Source organism: Canis lupus, chromosome 12, assembly GCF_048164855.1.
Source record: "Canis lupus baileyi chromosome 12, mCanLup2.hap1, whole genome shotgun sequence".
Taxonomy (NCBI): domain Eukaryota; kingdom Metazoa; phylum Chordata; class Mammalia; order Carnivora; family Canidae; genus Canis; species Canis lupus.
In genome coordinates, this window is record NC_132849.1 from 6,829,614 (window position 1) to 6,857,430 (window position 27,817).

The 27,817-nt window shown below is 44.4% G+C and overlaps 2 long non-coding RNA genes across 4 annotated transcripts in view; both read left to right on the forward strand.

Annotated features, from left to right (window-relative positions):
* Positions 1-5,875: 5,875 nt before the first annotated feature.
* LOC140601030 (uncharacterized) lies at positions 5,876-18,604 on the forward strand. The gene is made up of 3 exons (XR_012004086.1): positions 5,876-6,110; positions 6,714-6,821; positions 18,280-18,604. It is a non-coding gene; the product is annotated as an uncharacterized lncRNA (long non-coding RNA).
* A 5,038-nt stretch (positions 18,605-23,642) lies between these two features.
* The window catches only part of LOC140601031 (uncharacterized), a 59,659-nt gene continuing 55,484 nt past the window's right edge, over positions 23,643-27,817 (forward strand). For all 3 annotated transcript variants that reach the window (XR_012004088.1, XR_012004089.1, XR_012004087.1), the window contains exon 1: positions 23,643-23,884. This is a non-coding gene — a long non-coding RNA (uncharacterized lncRNA). The remainder of the gene's footprint in view (positions 23,885-27,817) is intronic.

A 27,817-nucleotide genomic window follows, 5' to 3' on the forward strand; every position in this document is an offset into this window, starting at 1 on the left:
CATGCTCTGGCACTCAGGCAGCTGAAGAGTGACAAGATTTTCTGCCAAGCACTTGAGCCTCCCACCAAGTATCATGTACCAGGCGTTTGTAAGCACATGAGAAAAACATTTTATCTTCAGGCACATATTCTCCCTTACATTTCTCTACTTTCAAATACAAACCCGTCAAAAACTTGAGTTTTTCTTTTTTCAAAACGATGCTTTGCAACCAAAGGGTACTACTCCAAATCCAAAGCAACTGTCTGGTGTTTCACCTCCGATGGGAAACGATGGCACTGAAATGTAACAAACCCATCCCGATTCCCAACCATGAAACAAATTAATCTGTGTTTACATTCTCAGGGCCTCAGGATGGAGAGACATTGGAAGAGGTACTCCTGAAACCAGCTATCGAGCCAATACCAAATACAATCAGTTCTGCCCCCTGACTTCCATGATCTTTCTATTAAATTATGCCAAGGATGTGTCTTGAGCTCTCACTGTTTAATGACAGGGACCACAGGCATGGGTAAGCATGGGAATGATCCATAATGCTGAAGGTAAAAGAACAGCTTCGAAAGCTAAGATATTTTTTGAGCCAATTTGCAAGGCTAATTCGACGCATAAAGGTCAAGAAAATACTCCCAAACCTAGCCAGAGAACAAATGAGAAAGCCCTTTACTTAAGGAGGCCTAGACTAGTTCAGGGAAAACCAAGGTACAATTTCAGTCACTGCTCCTTCCAGGGAAGTTCCCAATAGAGTTTTCTGGTGACCACAGTCTCCTCAACTCCCTCCTCTCCTCCTGTGATCTTGCTGCTAGGGTATGGGGCTGAAGGAAGAAGATGCCAGATGCAGGATTAGTTAGTGCCTGAAGAACCAAAGGGAATTAGAAGCAGCTCAGGTGTTCCAGCTTATATATAGGCACCTTGAGAGGCTCCAGGACTGGACAAAGGAGAGTAGTTCTAGTCCAGGTTTTGGCATTGAGCAGGATCACTGCCAAGTGTGAAATGTCCATTTTTTCATTTGGAAAGTGCAATAGTCCCAGCTATTTAACCTGAGCCGCTGAAAGGAATTGGTGGAGGTTCTTGGTACACACGATTGCATTTTTTTCTTTTTAAATGAAGTCAGGGAAAAGAACTAGAATAAAATGTTACAGAATGTTTCTATGCCGACCTTAGGAGAAAACATCCTAAAAAACATTTTGGTCTTGATTATACTTAAGGTTGTATTTTCATCCCCCACCACCTTCAGCTTTTTTTTTTTTTTCTCCAGTTTAAACTATAAAATTGATTGCAGTTGTCAAATTTGACAGACGTGATCATACACAATTTTGTGACCTCTCACCAAACATCAGCAAACACCGGTAAAATAGAAGTAGCAAATGAATCTTGCATGGACAAAGCTATCAGAAAACATTTATATCAGGAACAGAAAAGCAGTTACCACCTAGATAGTCCCCTTCTAGAACTTCTGGTACTTTCTGTCTGCATCACACATTCGAGCACTCGATCATATGGCATACTGAATAGTCCTATGTGTTATGCTTCATCTCCCTATGAAGACTATGTTCTTTGAAGACAAGAATCCTGTTTTAAAGTTCTTTGGCAAAAAAAAAAAAAAAAAAAAAAAAAAAGTTCTTTGGCTTGTCTCTAATACTCAGCATGATGTACTAAGATGTGTTTGGACCCTCTGTGACTTACTCAAGCTTCTCCCAGAACGGAAACACCTGGCATTTGTGTTGCACTCTTTTTCCAAAGGAACTCAAAACCTATTACAAATACCAAATCACCTCAATCTGCCAGGCATTTCTGAAGAGTCAGGAGCAATGATTATTTCTAATAATACTGTGAGCATATAACACTTGTATTTCAAAGTACTCCTACAGACAGTTTCTTATTCTCGAAAGTTGCTCAACCTGGAGCAACAGGCATTTTACAGATGAATGGACAGAGTGCATATGACTGGTGTGTGTGGCTTTCTGAGGTTTTGCCATTGGCTCTCCCTGACTCTGCTCTTCCTCGAAGCCACCTCTTCATCATAACTTTATGGGTGGAGAGAGAGCACGGAAGGCTGAAACAAGCATGTGGACTCAGTGATGACAGGGAACAAGATGCAGGGTTTTCAACCCAAGATCCAGGGGAGTTGCTGAACTAAGTCACCCTTGCCTTAGCCTTGGCTGAGAAAAAAAAAAAAAAAAAATCCACCGAGTGTCTTATCATATATTCCCAAAGATTAGAATTAGGCTCTTTGGCTCCTCCATTTGCAGGGTGGTACTCACCTGTTTACCTGAAAGGTTGGAAAAGCTGTTCCACAGAAGATGCTTCATTACAGCCACAGAGAGATTTTTTCCTCCCACATAACGAAATCTCCTAACTTTAAGATCTACTTATTCAACGTTTCTCCCTTTTCTTCTTAGATCTTACTTAACATTCTTCCGAAGTAGGTGTCAGGCACTCTTTTAAGCACTGTCTGTGCATACTAAACTCACAGACCATAATGCCACTCTCCCCACTCGAGAGATGAGGAAACTGGGCCTCAGAAGTATTTAGCTGTTTGCCGGAGCACAAGGTGGATCACACCTGAGTTAGCCATACCCCAGTAAGTGGGAGAGCTGGCACTGGGCCAGGCGCCCTGGCTGTGCTCGTCATCACTCTGGCACCTTTCAGGATGGGACTTGGTGGACAAGGGGAGCCAGTGCACAAAATATAGTGCTCGGCAGCAGAGCATGAACATGCGGGTTAACTATGACTATGATGACTACTACTCTCTAGCCAGCACACTGGCTCATCTCGCTGAATGTTATTTCATATCTTATTCATCTCCAACTGTCCCCTTCCTGCCTTTCCTCCCCTTTCTCAATGCATGGTCTTGCCCAGGACTTAACAAGAAGTCACCAGGCAGGATGTGACATGCTCACCACCAAATGTGCCAACCTATTTTCAGAGTACCTATCCTCTCCTTCTTCTCTATTCCTGAACTAGAAAAAACAGTCCAGTTTTCCTCAAAGGTCAGCCTACCACGTGTGGTCTAGGTCCCATCCCTTCCAGCTTTCTGAGAGCTCTCACTCTGTCCTTTGGCTTTCCCTGCTACTCCTGCGTATTTCCAATCACCACTCAGACATGTGGTAGTCTCTTCCAGCATTGAAAAAATAAAAACAAACCCAAAATTACAGGAAAACAAAGTCCAGCCCTAGCATGTTATTCTTCCCTTTCAGAGCCAGGTTTCTCCACAGGGTTAACAAGACACATGGTCTTCACTTCCTTCCTTGCCATTCACCCTTTCACCGTTTTAAACCAACTTCCAAAAAATAAAAAAAAAAAAAAAAATAAACCAACTTCCACCCCCAAATCCCTACCCAAATCACAGAAACCACTATTGGTTAAAGTCACCACTGGCCACTGTTCTAACCTCACCTTACTCCATCTCTTAGTCTGCTGGCCAATGGCTTCCTTCTTGAACACTCCTCTCTTTATTTCCATGGTGCTGCACTTTCCTAGATGTCCTCCCGCGTCGCCAAGTCACTCTGTCTGGCCCCTGTGCCAGCCCCTTGTCTACTCAAGCTCCACGACTCAGAGGTCCTCAGGACTCAATCCTGGAACCTCTTCTCTTCTCATCCCATATGCTCTCTCCAAGCCAACAACTTCCAATTCCCATTCCCAGCTCAGCTTCTGCCCTGCAGACAGACCCGCACACGCAGATGCCGCCTTGACATCTCCCTAGAAGTCTCAAACTTAAACAAGATGGGAGGGGAGTTCTTCATCTCCAGACAAATACTCCCCAAAGTATTTGTCCTTCGGTCCTCCACACCATAGAAAATGGCACCTCCACCCACCCACGTGTTCATGCAGCAAACACAGGAGTTTTCAGGACAAGTCCCTCCCTCACCTCAACCCTCCATATTGAGTTTGAATATTTTTGCCAAATGAATGGAATCTTGGCTTCAGAATTTCTGCTTCAGAAAGGCGAGGCGGGGACCAAGAGTGGTTTGGTCAGCCCTGTCTTCCCAGTATTACTGTAGCACCTGGCACAGGGAATTTGCTCAAAAAATCTCTCTTGAATAAAAGTTGAAGCTTTTCCCCAAGATCATCTTTCTAAACCAGCCAGGTTCCCTAATGCTACTATCTGTCAAGCTACTCACCAAAACCCCAAGGGTCACGATACTGCAGTGCTCATCCTGGAGGTGAGGAGTGGGAGGAGTCCAGGAACCCCTTTCTCAAAGGTGCCCTCACCTGCATGAGGATAAGGAAAAAAAACTTATAAATGGATTTTTAAAAAATCAACTATATGTCTTGTTACTGAATAGCTTAAGGAAAGAACAGATTTCCTATGTATTCTAGAATGCTAGATTAAGAAGCAGTTGTCATCCCCATGTAAAGGGAATCAACTTCCAATTTTTAATGAGTGTATCATCCAATCTGGAGACATCTCGAGGCCCTTGTGACTTTCCCTCCTCCCCAACAAAATGTTTTACTTTCAGAGACTGGGAAATACGAAGGGCAAAGAAAATCAATGTTTCTACTTTTTAAATTTCTGGGCATTTAGTAGGAAAAAAAACCCCTCACACATTTGCTTCTGCCCATTCTTCATTAGTACAGAGAACTGGAGCTGACTGGGAAGGAAAAAGAGACAAAAGTGCAGATGTGCTGTTGAATTCACAGGGTGAACTCAGTTGCAGTCCTCCCTACCCGCAACCATAACCCCACACAGCAAGCACTCAGCAAGGAAATGTATTTTCACATGCTTTGGGGAGAACTTGGGGCCGAACAACCTGACCAGATGATTTCCTGTGATTCAGTACCTACTGTGTGCAAAACGCTATGTTGAACGGGGCTGGATAAGTCAATAAAACAAGCTACTGGTCAAGCGGGACAAATTCTAACACTGGTCCTTGTAAAACAGAATGATATCACTGACCCCCTTTGCTCAGATTGTATAGTTTTGAAATTGCAAGGAAGAACCAAGTTCCAGATTGTCCTAAAGCCAAATTATTTTGGAATCTTTAAAAGGAAACTCTATATGGTTGCCACAAAGTTGTAAATAAATTCACAATTAATCTGACTAGGCTCAGAATCACTTCTATGAGTCCAATTTCAATTGCTCCAATCATCCTTTCCCACTTTCCTGCTCTAAGAAGTTTATTGCAACGATGTCATGTTTAACAAAGTTCATTTCTATGCTATGACCACTACTCCATAAAAGGCAGAGTATCAAACTTAGAATGTAGAACTAAAAGGCCACAGGATTCCAAACCGAGCTCATTCTTAACTTCTGGCATGCCAACTCCTAACAGGCTTCCTCTCAGCAAAAGTACACAAGAGAAAGAACCAACCTTTCCCCAACATGTGGAGAAAAGAAAACTGTACGACGAGCATGTGCATGCACAGAAAGCCCGGGTCTCTACAAAATACTAAAGGATGTTTTCACACGCAAGGGTTGAAATGCCTCTATTGTCCTTGGGGCTAACAAGTCTTTAGGCAACCAAGTAACTTATATCAAACTAAAGAGTCTTGACAAAAGCATTCAAAAATGAATTTCTATCATTTAAAATAATGGCTATCCAAAGTAAAAAAAAAATTTTAAGATCTTGTTTATTTATTCATGAGAGACACAGAGAGTGGGGTAGAGACATAAGCAGAAGGAGAAGCAGGCTCCCTATGGGGAGCCCAATGTAGGACTCGATCCCAGGACCCTGGGATCACGACCTGAGCCCAAGGCAGATATTCAACTGCTGAACCACCCAGGCACCCCCCAAAGTAAGATTTCAGCACAAATGTTCCTTCTCTGTGAAATTCTCCTTGATTCCCAACTGTCCCTAGGAACGTACTCTGGGGCCCTACAGCATTATAGTCACAATGCTATTATGACACTTAAAAAACTGTATCCCTGTTATGTGTAGACAGAGAGCCCTTTGAGGAAAGGGTCATCATCTCAGCACCCAACATCCGGGAGAAACTCAAGAAACGCTGGGCGATCCAGGGGTTATAATGAGCTTGGAGCATAACTTTTGCTACCCTTGCCTCACATTTACACAAACCAATGAAGACATGCTAAATACCTGTTTAATTTCTCACCACCTGCCTTTCCCACGAGGTGAACTACTACGGAAGTCCCTGCTTATAGAAAGTAGAAGGTAACCATGTTTATGGTTTTGACTTGCATTTAATTTGATGACTTTTGCCTTTGCAACTGCTATAGCAATTAACAAATATGATTTTAACTTACAAGAGACCCTACAGAAACAGAAACAAACATCCGACATACTCCAGATTGAATCACAGGAGTCATATGCTCATCATCAGGTTCTTTTACCTTTCAGGATGTCCAATCTGCTCTCTCTTCTACATTGAGACACAGAAGAACTTTCCAAGAATGATCTCTGCCTCCCAAACAGAAGGGAGTTATTAGGTCAAAGTAGAGTGACACCAGCTAGCCCCACATTCAGTCCTACAGGGATGAGAAGAATAGAGAAGTTCATACCCCAATTCACACCAATTGCAAAGAAAACTACCCATTCCCCGGTGCTCTGTGGCCAAAACAGTATTTAGAAGGAGCAGTAAGAAAATAATTAGGTGAAAAATGGGGAAGGAAGGCAAAACCACTAAAACTCAACAAAATGCAAGAAGATAGAGCAGTGTAGCCCAAATCCATCCCATTGAAGCCAAGGCTGTTTAGAAAGGCAAAACCACCAGACACTAAGCCTCATGCTAATCATTATTTTTAACTTGCTCCACAGCCAAGAACAGTCATCAAAAGGTTGCAAAATGAACTTTTATTTCATATCTTCTTTATGCCCTTGTGTTTAGCGTGATGGACATGCTGAAAAAATACTGCAAAGCCTAAGGTACAAGTGGCCATAAGATAATTTAACTTTCAAAAATCAGTTGGTCTTGAGCAGGAGGTCTTAACGTGGGATCCACTGCCTCACATGGAGTCTGTGGAGAGACTTAGTGACAGCTGTGAACTTACTGGGGAAAACTTCCATCTTCATTCACCCTCACTCACCTCTAGCAGAAGCTAGCACTGCCTTCAATTGTAGAGGAAGGTAACAACCAGTGATAGTATTAGCAATCCTGTGACTGTCTCCAAGACAAACCACAGGACACTTTCATGTCACATTACACTTGTTGCAGAGATCTCAACACAATATTTACAGTCATCCCTACTTCAAAATTACAATATGGTTAGACCTGCAGCTACATTCTGTTATTTAATGTGTTAGAAGGAAGCAGATAAATTACTGTATCATAATCGCTTAACATTTTTATAACTGTTTCCATGTCACTTGTAAGTCTACATGTTCTCTTTTACGCATTTTAAAAACACAATTCTCAAAAGTCGTCCTACACTTCGTTAGTTTGCCAAAGGGGTATGTAGGACAGAGGAAGTTAAGAACAAAGAAAGTTGTTCGAGAACAAATAAAGTTCCTAGAGATTCCTTTAAGATTTTATTCATTTGAGAGAGAGAGCATGAGAGAGAGAGAGACAGAGACAGAGACAGAGAGTGCAGGAACAAGGGGAGAGGCATAGGGAGAAGCAGACTCCCCGCTGAGCAGGGAGCCTGACATGTGGTTCCTTCCCTGACCATCATAACCTGAATCATAACCTGAACCAAAGGCAGATGCTTAACCGACTGAGCCACCCAGGTGACCTCCTATAGACTCTAACATCATAGTCACCAAGGTAGACAAGTAATTTATTCCAATATTACTTCATAGTTGGAAGAAAATTAAGCGACCAGGAAGCCAAATAATATGTCCAAGGTCTCTTAAATTTCGGGTGGGCATCAGCCTAGGTGGGCACCAGCCTAGGTGAGCATTCACAGCACATGTATTCCTACTTTCCCATGGGGACCTTTTCTTACATTCTACAATTGTCATCACTATCACTACCTTCCTACTAAATAGGGAAGAGGTATCACCTTTCAAAATTAGTAGAAAACCAAAGCCGAGGTGATAGAACAAGACAGACGCATAAGATACTCGTTTTTGTTCCTTGATCAACGGTGCTGCCATAATTGTTACAAAAGCTGAATTTGGTCTGCTCCTGAGAGAGAGTAGTCTTTCAGAAGTGAGAAAAATGTTGGGCTACATAATCCCTCATTCTCAGAAGTGTTCAAAGCACTTTGTAGATAGGCATTTACTTGTTAAATGCTGCAACGTATTATGAGTGGTCACAGCAGTGGTATCACCACTTCATAAATGGGAAGACTGGAGAATAAATATGAAAGACTGATTCAAAGTCACATAAATCAATGGGAGAGCCAGTTTCCTGATTCCAAGTTCAAGGCTCCACTATACCAAATTACCATGATCAAATATTCAGTTGATTATAAAGTTTGTGAAACCTCTGCATGTCCCCCCAACCCCCCACCATAAGCCAGAGAGCATTTTCTTTTGATTCACAAAAGCAGACACTTCTGAAGGCTATGGGGCTAATATCCCATAGAATAAATTCCAATGTACATAGTACTTTTTCCACCTATGCTAGTCATCTAAAAATCTAGGTCAGGGGTCCTGAGCTCAAAAGCCACGTTACATACAAGTTAGTTGCCTTCTAAGAAGAGAACGGTGTGGAATTGTTCCTTCATTTTTCAGTCCATGACCTCCTTATCTACCTACTGTATCTTGTGGAACTGTGATCATCTTATGTTCAACGCCTATTACAAAATAATACTACAATGGTTTTAATACCATTAGATCCAAGGTCCTAAAACTACGAAATGTCACCTCTGCCCCAACTGTGCCTTAAGTTTTCTCTTCTTTTTCAAACCACCAGTTATTGGAATCCTCATTCTTCAAAGCATCCTTATGTCATCTAACTAACTTCTGCTTTCATTAAGTCATCTCTGTCTTCAATAGCTTGGGTCTTTTCTCAATAGTTACTAAGGACTAACTAACTTCTTAAAATTGTACTGAGGACCAAAAACATTATTCACAGTAACATCAACTCCTTGCTAAAATTTCCCAAATCACTAGTATCAAGACAAAACCATAATCAACAGGACAATCACAATGCAGTCTCCATGGAGAGTCAAAGGGTCTTAACCCACATATGACTGTTACCCACCATATCCTTTTGCTCTCCCAAACCCCATTTCTCAACTCTTTTACTATTCATCCTTCCCACCTGCTACTTCCGATTCATAATTTTGTGCTCTGTGCAGGAGAGTCCAAATCTCTGGTCTAAGAACAAACACTTAATTCCTGAATATTTCAAATGCCGGTAATCCACCACACATCACCGACCAAAATGTATCTCTCTACACAGCCACCATATCACTTTCCCACTAAAGTCACTGCCGTACAGTCACTGACCGGGATCCATCCGTGTTTGCCTAACTTCACTCCAGTTCCATCCCACCTTAGAGGCTCTCTCCATCAAGGGATACTTTATGTCCATCTCTCTGCCTTGTCTACTAACTTTCTCAGTCCCCTACTGCACTGTGATTTTGGCTCTCAGTCCCTCCTCTCTAGCACCGACCGGGGCCCCTGGAGGACAGATCGAGGCCTCCTCCTTCAGGCTTGGGAGCCTTCAGGTAAGGCCCCCAGCGACAATATTACAGGCCTCTAGCCCTTCCCTCCGAACCTAACCAACCCTGCTGTTGTTTTCCTTAGGATATCTCCATTTCACCAGGCTCCCCCAACACGAACCAGTGACATCTTAATAGTCTTTGCAACTTTCAGAGGTCAATGACTAGGGTTCCACTTTGGAAATCACTGGTGTGTCCACGACCCCCACAATGACTCAGTGACCTAGACATCACCACCTCACCTCCTGGAGCCCTTTACTACTCAGACACCCTTCTTAGCTTTCACTTCCCCTCACCCTTCAACAAGTCACTGGCCTGCAAAGTCCCCTCTGGCTCTCTCTCCGCCTCCGAGGTCTTCACAGACCCCACCAAACTCGACCCGAATCCCCCTATTTAGCTCTCGGTCTCGCCCCGCCAAAGCCCCTTCATCCCCGGACCCTGGGACCGTCCCATCTCCTCCTGCAGCCTCCCAGGCACCGCTTGGGAAACAACCTCTAAAAAATCCGGAGACGCCGCGGTCGCTTCCCACCGCTCGGAGAGGACGCCCCCTCCTCCCCCACAGGTCTCTCCAGACTCCGCGCACTCACATCCGCAACCTCGACCCCCGCCCCTTGCCTCCCCTCCCCCCCACCCCGGCTCCCGGCGGCCGCGGCCACCCTACCCCCAAGCCGGCTCAAAACACGCGGACGCGGCCCCGGGCCCCCCGCCCCCGGCTCCGGCCCTGCCCCTCCCCCTCCCCCTCCCCCCTCCCCTCCCCGCGAGGTGCACTTACCCCCGGGCGGGAGTGGGGGAGGGGACGGCAGCGGGGCCGGGGAGGCGGCTCCGGTCCGCGCGGCTCTCAGCCCCGGGGGGCCGGGGCCGGGGCCAGCGGCAGCGGCGGCGCAGCGTCTCCCCCCGGCGGCGGCGGCGGCGGCGGCGCCGTCCCACTCCCGCAGGCACACATAGGCTCCATTGTCCGCCGGCGCCTCCCCCTTTCCGGCTCCCCCCTCCGGGCCCGCCCCTTCCCCTCCCCTCGGCCCTCCCCCAGCCGCACCGCGCCACGGAAGGTCCCGCCGGCCCCGCCTCGGACGCGAGCCGAGAAGGGCCCCCTCCTCGGCCCCGGCGTCCCGCCCGGCCGGGGCACCGGGCCTGCCCCTCCCCGCCTCGGCGCCGGGCCCGCCCCGCCCCCCGCCCCCCGCCCCGGGAAGGTCCCGCGTCCCCCTCCCGGGCCGCGCGCAGTGGTACCGACCGGCCGCCTCCTCCGCCCCCGCCCCGCCCCGCCCCGCCCCGCCCCGCCCCGCCCGGCCTTCCCGGGGAGGCCCCGCCCCGCGCCCCGCGCCCCGCCCACCCCGGGCTCGCCCCGCCCCCGAGCGCGTTCCTCCGGGGCCGCCCAGCGCCGGCACGACCTCCTGCTTTGCATGGAGACGCCCACCGGGTCCCCGCCCCGGTCCGTCACCCGGCCGGAGGGGACGCCCACTCCCCGCCTTAAAGCGGCAGAGCCCCTTTCCCAACTAAACCTCCCGGAGGGCCGGCGGGGTGGGAGACGCGGCCGGGGCGGGCCTCTTGCTCCCCGCACCGTCCTCGAGGCACCCGGACCCCCCCCAACCGCTGCCGCAGCACGGGGGAGCAACCCAAGGGGACCTGCAGAAAACGCGGGGGGGGGGGGCAGGGCAGCGTGGAATTTGGCCATCTTTGACAGGAAAGAATTGGAAGCTGCCAAAGGAAGGAAGGGGTCTTTCCCTCACTTTCCCGCTGCCCTGCTGCCGGCCTAGTGCTCAGTCTTCCAGGCAACCTCCGCACAGTCCCAGGACGCCATCGGCCTTCCCCGTACCCTCCCCGGCCCCCTGTCTACACCGCCCGATCCGTGCACCGCGCTCACGGTTGCCGGCTTCTCTCCCCCCCCCACCCCCAAAGGGAGCAGGCCCCTCTCGGGGGTGCCCTCGTCTCCGCCCTCGCCGGGGTCCTGCGGACGCGGTGGCTGTCGCAGGGTCTCTCCCTCCCCGTCGGGCCCAGCCCAGCCCCGCTCACGCACCGCTACCCAGTGCCCTAGAGGACCTCCGGTCCAGATCCTCGAATGGCTTCGGAAGGCCTGTGCTTTGGAGAGAGAGCTCGAAACCCAGGCACCCCGGCCCGGTCCCCGGGGACGTGAGAAGGTAACCCCTTAGGTTGCACTTTTCCTCGGAAGGAAAAATGACGGCATCCTGGTGCACGCATGCTGCTGAGGAAGGCTCAGGTTCTGGCTACTCCTGTTCTATCTTAGTGGCCCTTGTTGCTGCCGTGACCAACTGTTATTACAGACCTGTCTACTGACGGTCCTCCCCAGAACACACTGTTATTACGTCTCTGTGTTTGTGCTTTGGAGAGGCTCGATCTAAGAGGTTTCTGCAACTACGTGCACTGGCCCCACAGCCCTTCTGAGTCAGTTAAGTGGAGACTGCCTAGGTTATGATGAGCTGCGTATTCCCCCTGAAGACACAGGCGACACGGCCAAGAGAAGTAGAGAAGTTTTCTTCTGCTTTTGCTTCTGCCCCCCATAGTTTTAACCAGGATTTACTTCATGCTGTATCAGTTTCCCTGTCTATAAAATAGGAAACCTTTGCCCAAGGGGCAATCTTTTAACTAATGGTGCAGCTTGTAAAGGATGGTGCAGGAGAACCCTGAGCGATAAAGCTTTCCAAAACATTTAAAATTCTTGAGTGACCATGTAAGTTTCTATATTATGTCTCCGCAGCCTAGATCCCGTGCAAAACGTTTTTTTTTTTTTTTTTTCATAGCAAGATGTTTTCTCTGTCTTACATTATGACCGGTGATTGAAATAAAGAAAAAAAAAAACATGATAGTACGCATTAAACAATATAAGCCCAAGATTGGCTGAAGGATTCCAAACGGGAAATAATTAAAATGCTTTTTGTCAAGTTTTGGTGATAGGGGAGAACCTCTGTAAAAGAAAGCAGAGGGAAAAAGTAAGGTATGCACATAGGGAAAGACAGCTAAACGCAGAAATATGCAAGAAACATTTGGGATTGCAGTTGTGGGTGGAAAGAAAGGATTTACAGAGCGTACCTATAAGAGAAAACCACTACCAAAATAAGCTCCTGAGTGGAGTGTTCCAGACCACATCACTTCTACTCGGAAACCTCAAAGACAAGCTCCTTATAACAATACACATACTAAAACGTCTTAACCATTTTACTAGGCTTTACACCCTCCATGATATGTGTCAAAATTCAAAATTATTTACTGAACAGAAGAAAAGCGTAAATGAATACTAAACATGCAACACTAGGGTAAAGGGGGAATAATATTAAGAATAAAGTGTGCTAGAAGTCATGAAACCTAAAGGTTAGAGTCTCCGTAGTAATGTAAATTTAGCAACATTTGCACATGGGATAGAATTGCATTTCAAAATATTATTTATTTTATCAAATAGTTTATTTTACTAGAATTTTTGTCTTCTGAATTTTCTAACTTCCATTCATTTCCATCTCACTTGAGAAAGAATTCTCTTTTGCTGTATAGAGCTCTAGCATGCTGTCTACACGTAAATACTAATGGATAATGATGAAATCATTTTTAAAAGCATCCTGTAAATAAACGCTTCAAACTGTTTCTGCTACTCTAGAAATTCTAGGAGAAATCATTTTTTGATCCAAATGGTAACATTGTTAAAAATAAAGGCTTTTGACGCCAAAGAGACCTGGGCTTGATTTTTTTTCCGTTTTGAAATTGGCTTCTCATGCTGATGAGAAGTACTTACTGTGATGCAAACACGGATGGTATAAATTTGGCTTCTTGGTTCTTCAGCTAATCTCAGAATCTTTTATTTAAGTTTGCCTCCAGTCTTTTTTGCCTGTAAATTCTGCTTTCAAAATGTTTGTTTCCTCAGCTCTTGATAAATTTACCCCAAAATTTTAGGGTTGGAAGAAACCCCATCCTATTTTACAGAGGAGAATTCTAAGACACAGAGGTTTAATGACTTGCAGAGATTATGTCCATTTTTAGGGAGTAGAATTTAAGTCCAACACTCTTCAGCCTGGTTCTAACTCCCGTGGTTTGTTCATTCCCACTAATATTTATCACTGCAGCAAAGCCCATGAAGTTCTACCCTCTTGATGAAGAAAGTAAGAATCAAACAGGTTGAGCCAGTTGGTGCTAGGGCTGTAAGAGGCCCCCACCGAATTCTTGCCTTGGTTAAAGCCCTCGGTTTGTCCATAATTTCCTGCTGCTTATACTGTTCCTTACCAATTCAACTACGTCATTGTCCAAACCAACGTGGGCAAGTTTCAACCCCAAAGGAATACCACCAAGAGAGTCATTTGTGACTGACAGTGAAGGGTTAGGATGGAAGGGCGTCTTGACCTTCACAGTCCTATTGCCCAATGCTGTAAGAAAATAGCCAAGAAACCATTTCTTTGTTAGGGTGCCCATGAAAAAGAAACAAATCGCCCTACCCCAGCTTTCACCAGTCCATTTAAGTCAGTGGGGAGTCTTCCAGCTTTATCCCTACCGGGAAAATTTAGGGCTGCGTGTCTCTTTGTAAGGGAGAAATCAATGTTCCCCACTGCCTTCCTTCTGGCAGCTCCTCCTGGGGCCACTGGCACTTTGATGTGAGTATGGGTCTCCTTCTGTGTCACCACAAGTCTGCTGCCAACAATCTGGGAATTACAGGCACCCTCTCTGTGAATGCTTGGCTGGGATCTGTGACTTGACCCTCAGATTCCTTAAAAAGTTCCCATCCCTGTTTCCCTTTTGTTTTCACACTCAAACCTGAATGATTGTGTCTCCCATCCTCATTGTCTGCCTTCTCAAAGTCAAGCTTTGTGACTTTCAGCCTGCTAGTTCCTGAGCCCTAAATCATTGATGTATAAATGCTGATCCTCCTCTCCAGGAGCCCATCATGGCTTAAGCAGAAGCAACGGGGGTGTTCCGTGTGCTCCAACCACTTCTCCCCAAACCCCCTTCATCTTCATGCCAGTTCTTCACACCTGTCCTCATAGTCTCATGCCCCCTTTCCTCTTCAAATCCCACTAATTTACTATTTCATTTTACTCTTCACTTTGCTCCCAACAATAATTCTGGGTATTTCTACGTTTCATGTCATTTTCTTCTTCCAGACATTTCTCTCAGAATGCCGCCCTTCAGATCCACCTATTTTCTTTTTTTCTGGGTTCTACCTTTCATAGAGGATGCCTCCTACTTCCCACAGTCATCCTCTCCGCCAGCTTCTCTGGTACTGCTATCCAACTACTGCTGCCTGATTCACCTCCGTGGTTTGTGTCCAGCTGCTTTCATTTGTTCCAATGCCCTGTTGGAATCCTTGGCCACCCATCATTCCAGTAGTGGCAATTCCTAATGATGATATGTAAGGAAGAAATCAACCCACATTTTTGTTTTCCCTCCTGGGCTGCCAGACGTTGTTACTAGAAAAAACCACAAAACCCAAGAAAGTAGGCCCCGACCAAAATTCAGGTGATGAAAATTCAACTGAACTTCGTTACTATTTACTTGGCAACCCCTTTGTGTATCCTCATAACCTCCTATATCATTTCCCACAACAATTATTCCAAATTCTATCCACTATGCCTTCTACATTGCAAGACCTATCTTGTCATCTCACCTCACCTCTAAAGGGGTTTTTTGTTTGGTAATGTCTTCCATTTATTTACCCTTTGTAAAATCTTTCTTATTCCAATACTCTTTTCTCCCTTTTTTTTTATTCTCAATTTATCCAAAGGGTAACCTACATTATCACAAATCCTTTTCCTCCTCTGTAAATCACCCAACCATTCTGCAAGAATTCTCTCTTCAACATGGCCAAACCTAATTGCCCAAAGCATCCAATGAATATCATTTCCTTTCTGAATCTCTTATATTTTGAATTTCAATGATATTCTGGTTTTGTGTCCCTACACACACCCCAATTTTATTGATATATAATGGATATATAACATTGTATAAGTTTAAGGTATGCAATGTAATGATTTGATGTGTGTGTGTGTATATATATATATATATATATATAGTGAAATGACCACCACACTAAGTGTAGCTTAGGTTCAAAACTTTGGCATAATCCTCACTTCAAAATCCTCCATCTATTTATCTCTTCTAAATCTCTTCTCAGTCACCTGCATCCACAAATTTCTCCTTCAATCAACTTCTTGTTTTCTGGTCCCAACCTGGGACTGTTGTAATAGCTTCTAAATGGTCATTCCTGCCTCCAGCCTCTCCCTGAATCAGCCAATTCTCCATGCTCCTTCTCCAGACAGACCTTCCTAAAAGACCTGTTTATAATATATTATAGGACCCCCTCTACCCTAAGATCAACAGTGTGGTTAAACAGGAACAATATTGGCTTTAGAATCACCTGGACCTGGGTTTGATTGCATATTGGACTGCAATTTACTAGCAAAGTAATTTCAAAAAGAAGAAAAAAGTAGTCTTAAGGTGGTTCCTAGTCTTGCCCTCTATCTTGAGAACAAAATTGTACACTTCTCTGCATTTTGCAGTCACTTAGTAGTTGCTATATTTATTGAGCACCTACTAAGTGCAGGACATCTTGGAGGAAGTACAAAAAATGAATCAAGTACCCAAAGTATCCAACTTTGTCTTCAAAATCTAATCAGACTTATACAGAGGCTTCATTCATTTAAAAAAAAAAAAAAAAAAGATGTGCTGGGGAAAGGGGAATTCAGTAAGTGCCAGGTATCATGCAAGGTACCAAAGATTCAAATAAGTGTAAGACAAGTCCCCTCATTTTGGGACCTGAGATCAAGCTAGGTAAGAATACTGACAAGTGAACATTTATAATCAATTATAATAAATGCTATGAAATGGATAAATACCAGGTGTTTGGGGGCACACAGAAGAAAGACATCTAATCCAGACAGGGGAGTCAGGGAACTCAACGAGACCTGAGCAGAATCTCAAAGAATGCATAGGAGTCAGTCAGGCAAAAGACTCAGCAATGTGCAAAGGCTCAGCTGTGTGACAATGTATATAAATAACCACAATACAAGATAGAAAGTAATAAATAAGTGGCAGAGCAGAGGCAAAAAGTAAAATGGCAATCAGAGGAGATACATTTTAGAGGGGGTTGAGTGAGATGAGCAGCAACTGCTTCATGTAAGTGGAGGCATTTGAGGCAACATGAAGGAGTCTGGGGTCGTGTTGATCCAGACCTGCAGTGGGGCCAGACGCCTTTGTCTTCTCAGCATTCTCTGCAGCGCCCTGCACACAGTGGCACAACCTTTGCCTGCTGTCATGATGATGACAGCTATGATGATGACATCTAGGTTTTTCTCATGAAGTTGGCTCTTCTGATTTCCTAGAATGCTTATAAGGGGAGACTCAAGATTCAACAGAGTCATTTCTAGGGCCCTCAATCAGATCTCCTGGCTTTGAATCCCAGCTCTGCCATCAGATGGCTGTGTGATCTTAGAAAAATTATTTGACCTCTCTAGGGTTTAGTCTTTTACTTTATAAAGTGGAACATCGATAATATTTTCCTCACAGGGTAGCATGAGGAATAAATGAGCAACTACATGTCAACACGTAGGACTAATGCCTCGCACATAGTAAGTGCCTAACCAATAAATGTTAGTTATTAATATATTTCATCATCTCTGGATTATCCACAATGGGATTGGCTTTAGGCAGAGATTTTAGGAGCACTGAGAAGGGTAACACAACAAAGGGTTAGCCCTGTTTTATTTTAATAATCATCTGGCCAGACATCTATCATCCTTAACTATTAACTGTACTGAGGAAATATTGTGGGGAAGAAAGAAAAGGCTAATTCTGAAGCATGGACAACCTTCCCCAGGAATTGAAGCCAGGTTTTCTGAGGGCAGTAGGTCCTCTGGGACTGGAAGAAGGGTTGGGTTGGAGAGAGATGCCAAGAAGTAATGAAGAAAACAAAAACAAGGTCATTTGTGTCAGTAAAGACATGCTTTACTAACTTAACAAACAGTACTGACCTTGATTTGGGGACTCTCCATCCACTGCCCCTTTCTCTACTCTGTGCTGTGTTTCAGAATAAATAATTTCACTCAGGATCAATGTTGAATCATGTCAATGAAGGAGACTACACAAGTAGTCAAGAAATCCCTAGCTTTAAGATTTCGTAATGACTTTTACATGTTTGCTTTCTTAGTTATTATTTATTAATGAAAAATGAATAAGCACTTAATATGTGTCATAGTGCCAAATTAAGTAGAGTGACAATTTCATTAGAAGCTGAACAAATAGGGGTGCCTGAGGGGCTCAGTCGGCTAAGCGTCCAACTCTTGATTTAGGTTCAGGTCATGATCTCAGGATCCTAAGATGAGCACCACGACTGGGGCTCTGGGCTCTCTCTGTGTGCAGCAGGGCGTCTGCTTGAGATTCTCTCTCTCCACCCTCGGCCCCTCCCCAACTTGTGCACGTGCTCTCTCACTCTCTCTCCCTCTCCCTCCCTCCAAAATTCCCTCTCCCTCCCTCCAAAATAAATATTTTTTAAAAGGTGAAGAAAGGGCAGCCGAGTGGCTCAGTGGTTTAGTGCCGCCTTCAGCCCAGGGTGTTTTCCTGGAGACCTGGAATTGAGTCCCACGTCGGGCTCCCTGCATGGAGCCTGCTTCTCCCTCTGCCTCTGCCTGTGTCTGTGCCTCTCTCTGTGTCTCTCATGAATAAATAAATAAAATCTTTAAAAAAAAAGGGGGGGGGTGAAGAAATAGTCCTTGTCAGAAATCTCACAGCCCAGTTGAGAAAACACAAAAAGTTTAATAACGATTGATTTCTAAATTTTATTACAGATATGACAGACATGAGACAAACTCTGGACTTCCAGAAAAAAAAGAAAAAAGCAATGAGTAGAGTCTGGAGCAATCACTTGCAGCATCAGAAGTTGAACTGGGCCTTGAAGAATAGGATTTGAGTGGTTCTAGGAGGGGATGGTGTCCCAGGGGCCAAGCAAGAGACTCAAAGGAGAACAGCATGTGTGGACAGAAAACAATAATAGTAATGATGAGAACAAGCATCATGAGAGCTGTCCTTTACTGAGCATTTGGTATTTGCATGTGCCAAGCAATATTCTAAGGACTATAGTCATATCATCTCACTTAATACACACAATGACCCCACAAAGTATGAACTGTTGTTCCCATTTTACAGTTGAGGGGCTAGAGACTTTTTTTTTTAAGATTTTATTTATTTATTCACGGGAGACACACAGAGAGAGGCAGAGACATAGGCATAGGCAGAGGGAGAAGCAGGCTCCTTGCAGAAACTTGATGTGGGACTTGATCCCAGGATCCAGGATCACGACCTGAACCAAAGGCAGATGCTCAACCACTGAGCCACCCAGGCGTCCCAAGGGACCAGGGACTTTGAGAGAGAAGTCACTGTTCTAAAATCATGTGGCTAAGTGGGCGCTACGACGAAAATCCAAGTCATTCTGAGTTGAAAGCTCTTAGCTTTCTACAGTACAGCCTCTCTTAGTGCAAGTATTGGGATGCAGTGGCAAAATACAATTGAATAAATAGGGTAGGAATTCATTACATAGAATATAATTTATTTTTTAAAGATTTATTGATTTTAGAGAGAGAGAAAGAGAGAGCGTGAGGAGGGGCAGAGGAAGAGGTAAAAAGGAATCCCAAACAGATTCTGCACTGAACCCAATGTGGGGCTCGGTCTCCTGACTCTGAGATCATGACCTGAGCTGAAACCAAGAGTCAGACACTTAACTGCCTGAGCCATCCAGGTGTCCCACAAAGAATATAATTTAAAGAAAGTATGCAAGAATGATATACTGTGAGGTTAAAAAAAAACAACACCAAAAATCATAGTTTACCAAACACTGCTTGTGGAACAGGCAGTCTTCTTTACAGGATCATCCAGAACTTGATTTAGAGTTATACCCACTTTACAGATGAGACAATCAAAATGGAGACATTGAATGACTTGGCCAAGCCTCACAGCTATTAAACAGCACAGTCCAGAACTGAACACAAGGCTGGCAGCAAAGCCTGTGTTCTTGCTGCTATTTCACACTGCCTCTCTCCTTGGGCAAGGGAAAAACTGGGTAAAAATAACACTGCTGCAATTTGTATGGCATTCTTCAAAGTATTTTCATATTCACAGCCACATCTGATCCTTGTAGGATAACCATGTGAGAGTTTCATAAGATACCTCCAACATCGATCATAATGAATAATAACAGTCACAATAATCACTAAAATAATATTAGGCAGCACCAAATGCTCCCCATACATCTGGCCTCACGTGGATTGTATGGTTGACTTACAGCAATCTTGTAAGATAGGCTCTGTTATCATTCTTACCTTGCACATGAAGATACTGTGGCTCACAGAGGTTAAAAAATTTAATGAAAGAGGTTGGCCTCAGATAAGTTGCAGAACTCATTCAAGGAATGTGATTCCTGGACAGGAGCACAGCTCCCAAGTTTCCACATCCATGCATGCCCTCTAACAATCTCTCTGCAGCTCCAGGAAGGCAAGAAGAGCAGCTGGAAGGCTGCAGAAATGTAGGTGTGAGGTGATGCAGACCCAGACAGAGTAACTTAGGGGACAGTGAAGAGGTGGCACATCTAGGTGCCGTCTGGGGAAGGCTGTAGCAGCTCACTTCTGAAGCATGTGAACATAAGAGGAAGAAAGAAAAGCTGAAGTTTGGTTTCAAGCCTAAAATGGGTGGAAGTGGTGGTGGGCATTGTGGTCAGAAACAAGAGTGGTTTAAAAATGACACTGGTCCACAGGGAGACATACTATATGCCAACTGGGGATGACTATGGTAGAAAAGACAGATGACATCGAGTGTTGCTGGTGGAAATGTAAAATGGTACATCTACCTTCGAGAACAATTCAGTAGTTTCCTAATAAGTTAAACATTTTACCATATGACCCAGCAATTCCACTCTGAGGTGTCTACCTAAGAAATAAAAACAGGCCCACACAGACTTATATGCAAATGTTCTATCGCAGCATTATTCCTAACAGCCAACAAGTGAAAATAATCCAAATGTACATCAACTGATGAATGGGTAAATAAAACTTGGTGTGGTATTCCTCAGCAATAAGAAGGAATGAAGTACTGATACACACTATAACATGGATGCACCTCAAAATCACTGTGCAAAGTGAAAGAAGCCAGATGCACAAGACTGTATATGGCATCATTTCATTTATATGCAATGTCCAGAAAAGGCAAACCTATAGAGATGGAAAGCAGATTAGTGGGGTCAGGAATGGGGATCAGCAGCAAACAGGCATGAGGGATCTTTCTGGGGTGAAGCAGATATTTGAAAACTGGATTTTGGTGTTGGTTGTGCAACACTAAATTCACAACAAAAGTCATTGAATTATACACTTAACATGGGGGAACTTATGGTGCATAAATCATATCTCAATAAAGCTTTTTATTTTTTACCTAAAGTGAAGCTAGCTTGTGAAAGAAAAAAGAGTTGTTTTAGAATTATAGGTGACAACTGGACACTGAAGTGGAGATGTCCTGCCAGGTGCAGAGGTAAAAGCCAAAGCAATAGAGATGCCTGGGTGACTCAGTGGTTGAGCACCTCAGGGGGTGATCCCAGTCCAGGACAGTGTCACATTGGGCTTCCTGCAGGGAGCCTGCTTCTCCCTCTGCCTATGTCTCTGCCTCTCTCTCTATGTCTCTCATGAATAAATAAATAAAATTTTTAAAAAATAGCTGAAGCAATATAAATGAATTAGTTCACGGAGGAAAAAGGCACACAAGATAAAAGGAAGATGTCAAGAATAAAACCTTTGGTGTCACTACCACCAGGGGCAGGGAAAACTGCGGTGGCTAATAATGATGTTCACCTTGGTAACAACTCGTCCCACTAATATTAAAATTCACTTATATTCTCTAAGCTCGTACCACCGAGCGCAGAGGTATGTGCCCCAAGGCATGGCAAACAGCACGGTCAGTCTATGTGGGGGAAAATTGCCTCTAAGTGACTAAAATACACAAGGATAAGTGGAAATGGACTGAATGTATTCTCTGTATTTTGATGCTAAAAAGAGAACTGCACAAATACTTTCACCTGAATTAGAAATAACATCAGCATTAGGGAGTGTGGTGTTTTGAGAGCAATGACATTTCATTTAGTCACTAACCACCAAAAAGGGTGGATATTATGCTGGACCAACCCTAGAATCAGGCTTTTTGGCCTCCATATCGACTTCTGAATTTAGAAGGAGCCAGCAGAGTCTCAGGTAAACTTGGCAACTGCTTTCTCAACTCAGAACCTAGTGACCCATCCTCCTCTGCCCCCTCCCAGGCTGAGAACTTTGGGGAGGGATCCTTCTAGGCTAGGGTATAAAGATCCTCTCCTTCCCCAAAGGCCTGACAGCCCTTTTTTGTTTCTCCTTTCACATCTCCGGTGAAAATGAAACAAATTTAGACCACTGTCCTTGGTTGTGAAATAAAGTGGGAGAAAAAAAAAAAAAGAATCTGGGAGCTCAGGGTAGAGACAGCAGGGTATAGAGAAAGAAGCCCAGGATTGGGAACATTGACCCCCAACTTCAAGACCACCCCACTCACATCACACTATGAGGGGCAGCTAAGCAGACTCTTAATCCCAGGTTCACCTGGAGCCTAAGGCTGGATTTTGGATAGAGGAAAAAAGATACATTTACTTTCACTAACTTCTAACTCAAATTTATCATTGCCTTCAAATACAAACATAGGCAATAGATCAAGGTGGCATGAGCCATCTAGGACTTTTTCACTGATAAGAATCACAGATATTTTTGTTATCACTTTACCGTTGTAGCAGATATCCCAAATATTGCTTATACTCATCACTGATGATGCAACATTATGGTAGTTATTAAATCTGCCAGTAGAACTTTTATTAATGTTCTAATAAAGAAGCATATATATTAGTACACCACAGATTTGATGCTTTTGATATTTTGATCATATTTCAGTATAACTCTTTTTTGTAAGGCTATGTATTTTTTAAAGTCATAATTCCATCCATCGGCTTCACCAGACAGCCCAAGGCAGGTCCATGTCACAAAAAAGTCGAAAAATTCCAGGACTGGAAAAACTCACCCCAGTCTCTATCCAGAACCACCAAAAATGAGCTTCCCTACAAAGCAGGCAATCCCACCATTAGCCAACATTTCCTCTGGGTTTTTAAGATTCCCATTAAAATGCAAATGTCCCCAAAGGAGAAGAACTTCTCCGAGTGTTATTAGTTAACCCCTTAAATGGGATTGTTTAGCAGCTAGCTGAGCACAACACCCTACAATTCAATTAAACAAACATTTATTGAGCTCCTGCCACGGGTAAGAAACCAGGCTCAGGGATAGGGAGTGAAATCCTCCAAGGTTTCTTCTCTCAAGGGTGTTTGCAATCTAGTGGAAGGAATAAAACAAGTGCAGAAAAGACAGGAGAAGAGAAATGGCCCCAGAGAAGTGCGAGGAGCAAAGCGCGTCCAGGGGAAGAGATGGCCTGGAGGAAAGAGACTCCAAGCACTTTCCAGGATTGACTGAGTATGAACCTCAGAATCCAGCGCTGGCCAAGTTCACTGCCTAGGGTTGCGTTCAGCAGGTAAAGCATCAAGCAAGCTAGGCGGCTGAGAGCTCCGTTAGGTACCCGGGGCCCGCGAAGCCCAGAGGAGGGGGCGTCAGTGGGGGCAGGGGAGGGTCTAGAAAGACTGCGGGTTGTGATGAACGTGGTACGGAGGAAGTGACACAGGAGCTGAGCCTAGTAGGAAAAGTTTTAAAAAGATAGGATGGGGGAAGGGAGAGGGGAGGGGCATTCCTGGCAGAGGTGAGGGTGGAGGGCCTGCTCTGGGGACGCATCCGAAGTGAGAGTCTCGGGGTAGCCGAGGCACCTGGGAGGAGACGGGTCTGCAATTGTAAAACCGAGTTGTACTGCGAAAGGATCTTAAATTTAACGCGGAGGAATCTGTACCCCATTCCTTTGGAGCAACCAGGCAAAGTCTTCATGGAGGAAGGCCTTCCTATTTGAGCTGGGCCATTAAACCATTAAACGTCAACAGGTGGAGATGGAGATGGGGCGGGGGGGGAGCGTTTTGGGGCTGCGGGGACACCGCCAGCGGGGCGGGTCGCGCAGGGCGGGGTAGGGACCGCGCGGCCGCGGTGCCAGGTGCAGGGAGGCGGCGCGCGGCGCACACCTGGCTGGAGGGGGCGGGGCGGGGCGCTGTGGTCGCCGCGCGGGTCCCTCGCCCTCGAGCCCACGCACCGGGGCTGGAGCCTGTCCTCCAAACGCCCCAGGTGGTCTTGAGGCGCCAGAGAATCGTTGAGGGGCTGAGCCGGAGAAAAGGCCAAACGGGAAGGCGGGCTAAGAATCTGCGCTCCCCTTGGAGGCCTTGCGGCGCTGCGGAGAATGGACCCCGAGGGGAGAAAGGTATTTGCCGAGCCGACGGCGCTTGAAGAAGCTTTCGGGGAATGAAGGGTTGAGGATGGAAAGTGTGGGGACGCAGGAAAGGGCTATTACAGGGGTCCAGGTGGGGAGTCACGAGGGCCTGAATCATCGCAGTGGCGATGATCACGGCGACAGCGGCGCAGGGAAGAGGAGGGAAGGGGCAAATGTAAAGACGTTTGGTGACAGAACCTACATGGCTCACTGGGCAACTGAAGTGGGTGGAGGGGCTGAGTCACGCAGGACTCCAGAGATTGGAGCTGGGCAATGAGGAAAACAGCAGGACCTTTACCAGAAAAGCAGGGGAGAGAGGCGCCTGCGTGAGGAAGGCTGTGTGTTTCGATGGAAAGCTCTGGCACAGTCACAGGCTGAGAACACTGTTGATTTTTAGTTTGAGTGAGGGCACACTGTGGTTAGTGGAATATAGGAGGAGACACAGGTGGCCCGCCAAGACTGGGCCGGGGCAGAAGAAGGCTGCGGGGCCGGCCTTCCTCACCGGTTTGTGGAGGGAACCCCAACAAGGTGACAGGAGCTCTGAGCTGTAAACCCAGGCCAGTCCCTGCTCTTCTCAGGAGCTACCGTTTCCTCTTTGGAAGAGCAGGTGATAATAAAACTTATCACCCACTCATCTCATGGGAGTGCTGGAGAGCAACCAATATACATACATAAGTAAGTTTAAGACACTCAGCAAGAACAAAGTGTGCTAGAAATGCTAAATAATAATAAATCCAGCCGCCTCCTCCACCATGATAGTAAACAAGGTGTCTTTTTTCAAAAACAGATGTGGCTAACCAGGTACCAGCTTCGAGGCTGTCTGTAGCTTCTAATAGGAAGGTAATTAGATCTAAATTCTTGATTTTCAAGAATTCCCTTATTAGAGAGTCTGAGTGACCCTAATACCTCCATCAAACGGAGAGCCTGAGCCAGACTGCAGAAAATTATTTTATCATCCCACCTCCCATTCTAAGTATCTATGTGTGACTAATAGCACCCAAACTGCAGGCAGTACCCACCATCCCCCTATGCTGCACTCTTTGTCACACCCTTGAGGTCCCTCTCTTGGCAGAATGGTGCCATATAAAATATTCAGGTCCTAGGTAGGATGCGTGCAATCTACAAGGGAAAGAAGGCTGTCAGGCAGAAAAAGTAAAAGAAAAAAAAACAGCACTCCTAAAATGACAAAGATTGCAAATCCATTGTAAAGTAACACATCTCTAATGGTATGTTCCATGCATAGCACATCTCTTAATAAATCCCACACCAATCTCTGCTCCCCTAAAGAGCAGACCTGATAGGTAATAATTCCCCTCCTCTGTGGTAAAATCCAATTTTCACACCTGGTAAATGAAATAACTCCACTGCGAACCAAGGTCGGGTTGGGGTGAGCCGTTAACAGAAGGTTAGGGACTATGCATCATGTAACAGCTCTTCTGGGAACCCCTTCCAGAGATTTGCTCTTTTTATGCCAGTTGATACTATTCAGGTAGAAAACCTCCAACCTCCTAGGTTACAAAAGCTAAAGCCTTTGTCACCTGGAGTGGTTATGAATAAGTACTACGGTTCATGGGTCACATGTGTGTGGGGCCTGGCTCTGGCCTTTACCTCTCGTTTGGTAGGAAGGTTTCTTACCATTTGTTTACTTTTAGGAGATAAGCTTATGCTGCTTTCCTGACAAATTGACCATGAGAGGGGTGATGCTACTGAAATTTACCATCGTTAAAGGAATAACACACCAGAGAAAGAAAAAAATATAATGCCAAAGTCCAACTAAAATCTGTCTACCGTACGGACCTTGTCAGTGATTTGGACATCCATAAGAAATCAACAACAAAACATATACATACACACACATGGAGAACTGGAATGTAGGCCAGGAACACATCCCAGGAAACATTAGAATTTAGTAAAGGTGGCACCACAGATAAGTAAGGAAAAGGGAGGATTACTCAAGAAATACTGTTGGCATAATTAATTGTTTACTGTTTGGAAAAAATTTAAGATCCTCATTTCACATCGTATAATAAATCAGAGAGATTAAAGAGATGAATATAAAAATGAATCAATTAAAAAAATCTAGAAGAAAATATAGATGAATATTTATCTGACCTTGTGGACAGGGAAAGATATTCTTAGAATAAAACCAAAGGAAAAATAAATAAATAATTTGGTGGATTTAACTACGTAAAAATGTAAAATTCTGCGTGTGAAAAAAAAATCATAAAACTAGAAGACCAATGACCTAATGGAAACAAAGTATTTCCAACAAATAGGATTTTAACAAATATGACTGAAAAGAAATTACTCTTATTAGTATAGAAAAAACTCAGATAAAGCAATAGGAAAAAAACGCCTGGGTTGAAATTTGACATTGCAATTTTTAACATTTTGAAATTTACCATTTAACACACACACCCAGAAAATTGATAGAAAAAAATCACTTGAATTTGTGAAAACATTCATTCTAACTAGTAATCGAAGAAACAGCAATTGTATTTTCTGTGATGGCCTGGCATATGGTTACTGACTTTCTAAGTATTTGTTGACTTGTTCAGATTAACAAAGAGTAAGAAAATCCCATTGGTAGTTCGTAGGAGGACATAGGAAAAGCAGGGGTCAGCAAACTGTTTCCGCAAACTATTTCTGTAAAGGGTAATCTCTGTTGCAAGTATTCAGCTCTGCCACTGTGGGGTGAAAGCAGCCACGGACAACATGTACCTGAGAGAATATGACTGTGTCCCCAAAATGCGTTCTTTGTGCAAACTTAAATGTGAATTCCATATGATTTTAACGTGTTATAAAATATTGTTCTTCTGATTTTTCCCAACCATGTAAATGTGTAAAAATCACCATTAGTAATCATTCAAAAACATGTCATGGGACAGATTTGGCCCATGGGTATAGTTTTCCCTGTCCTAGAGCAACATTTCTGGAAATCAACTTGACACTATATATCAAGAAACTTTGTGGGGTTTTTTTGTTGTTGTTGTTTTGTTTTGTTTTGTTTTGTTTTTTTATCAAGAAACTTTGTAAAGGCTATGCACAGGTTGGTATTATAATAAGCAGGTACGAATACTTCTTTAAATAAAAAAAGCACATATTCTTTTCCCCAATTGCCCTAATAATTCACTCCCTAGGAATAATTTATAAGGAAAAAGGAAATGGGGAAACTCGGAAATTTATACAAAGAACTTCTCAACATTGAGCAGAGTGGGGATGGTTTAAGTACATCTGATACATTCATACAGTGAAATATTATGCAGCTATAAATCTTTTGGAAAAAACATATATGACATACAAAAAATGCTCACAATATAAAGTTAGGTAAAAAAAAACAAGACAAAATGTCTATTTCCTAGTTTTGCAAAACATGTAATACAATTTACATAGGAACATGTATACGCATAGAGGAAAGAATGAAGGAAATGCATTAAATGTGAATAGAGTCTTGGATGCTGGGTTTGCGGGTGATTACATTTTTCTTTATTCTTTTGTTCTAATTCTTTACAGTGAATAGTTATTACTTTTGTAATTAAGAAAATACACTGGGGCGCCTGGCTGGCTCAGTTGGTGGAGCATGTGACTCTTGATCTTGGGGTTGTGAGTTCGAGCCCCGCCTTGAGTGTAGAGACTACTTAAAAATAAAATCTTTTTAAAAAGAAAGTACACTAATATTATATTTAAAATAAAATAAACTGGTGGAAAAAGTCCCAAACCTTAAGTTCACACAGAATAGTGAGAGAAGGAAAAAAAAAAAAAGCCTTTCAAATGCAACCTAAATGTAAAATCTTGACAAAATCTGCAATGAAAACCAGACCCAGGCAACTGAAAGTCGCCAGGGTCTAAAATTCATGCAAAATCACCACAGGAGGGGGAAAAAAAGTTCTGATCAAAAGCAGCTGAGACCTGGAATCTACAACT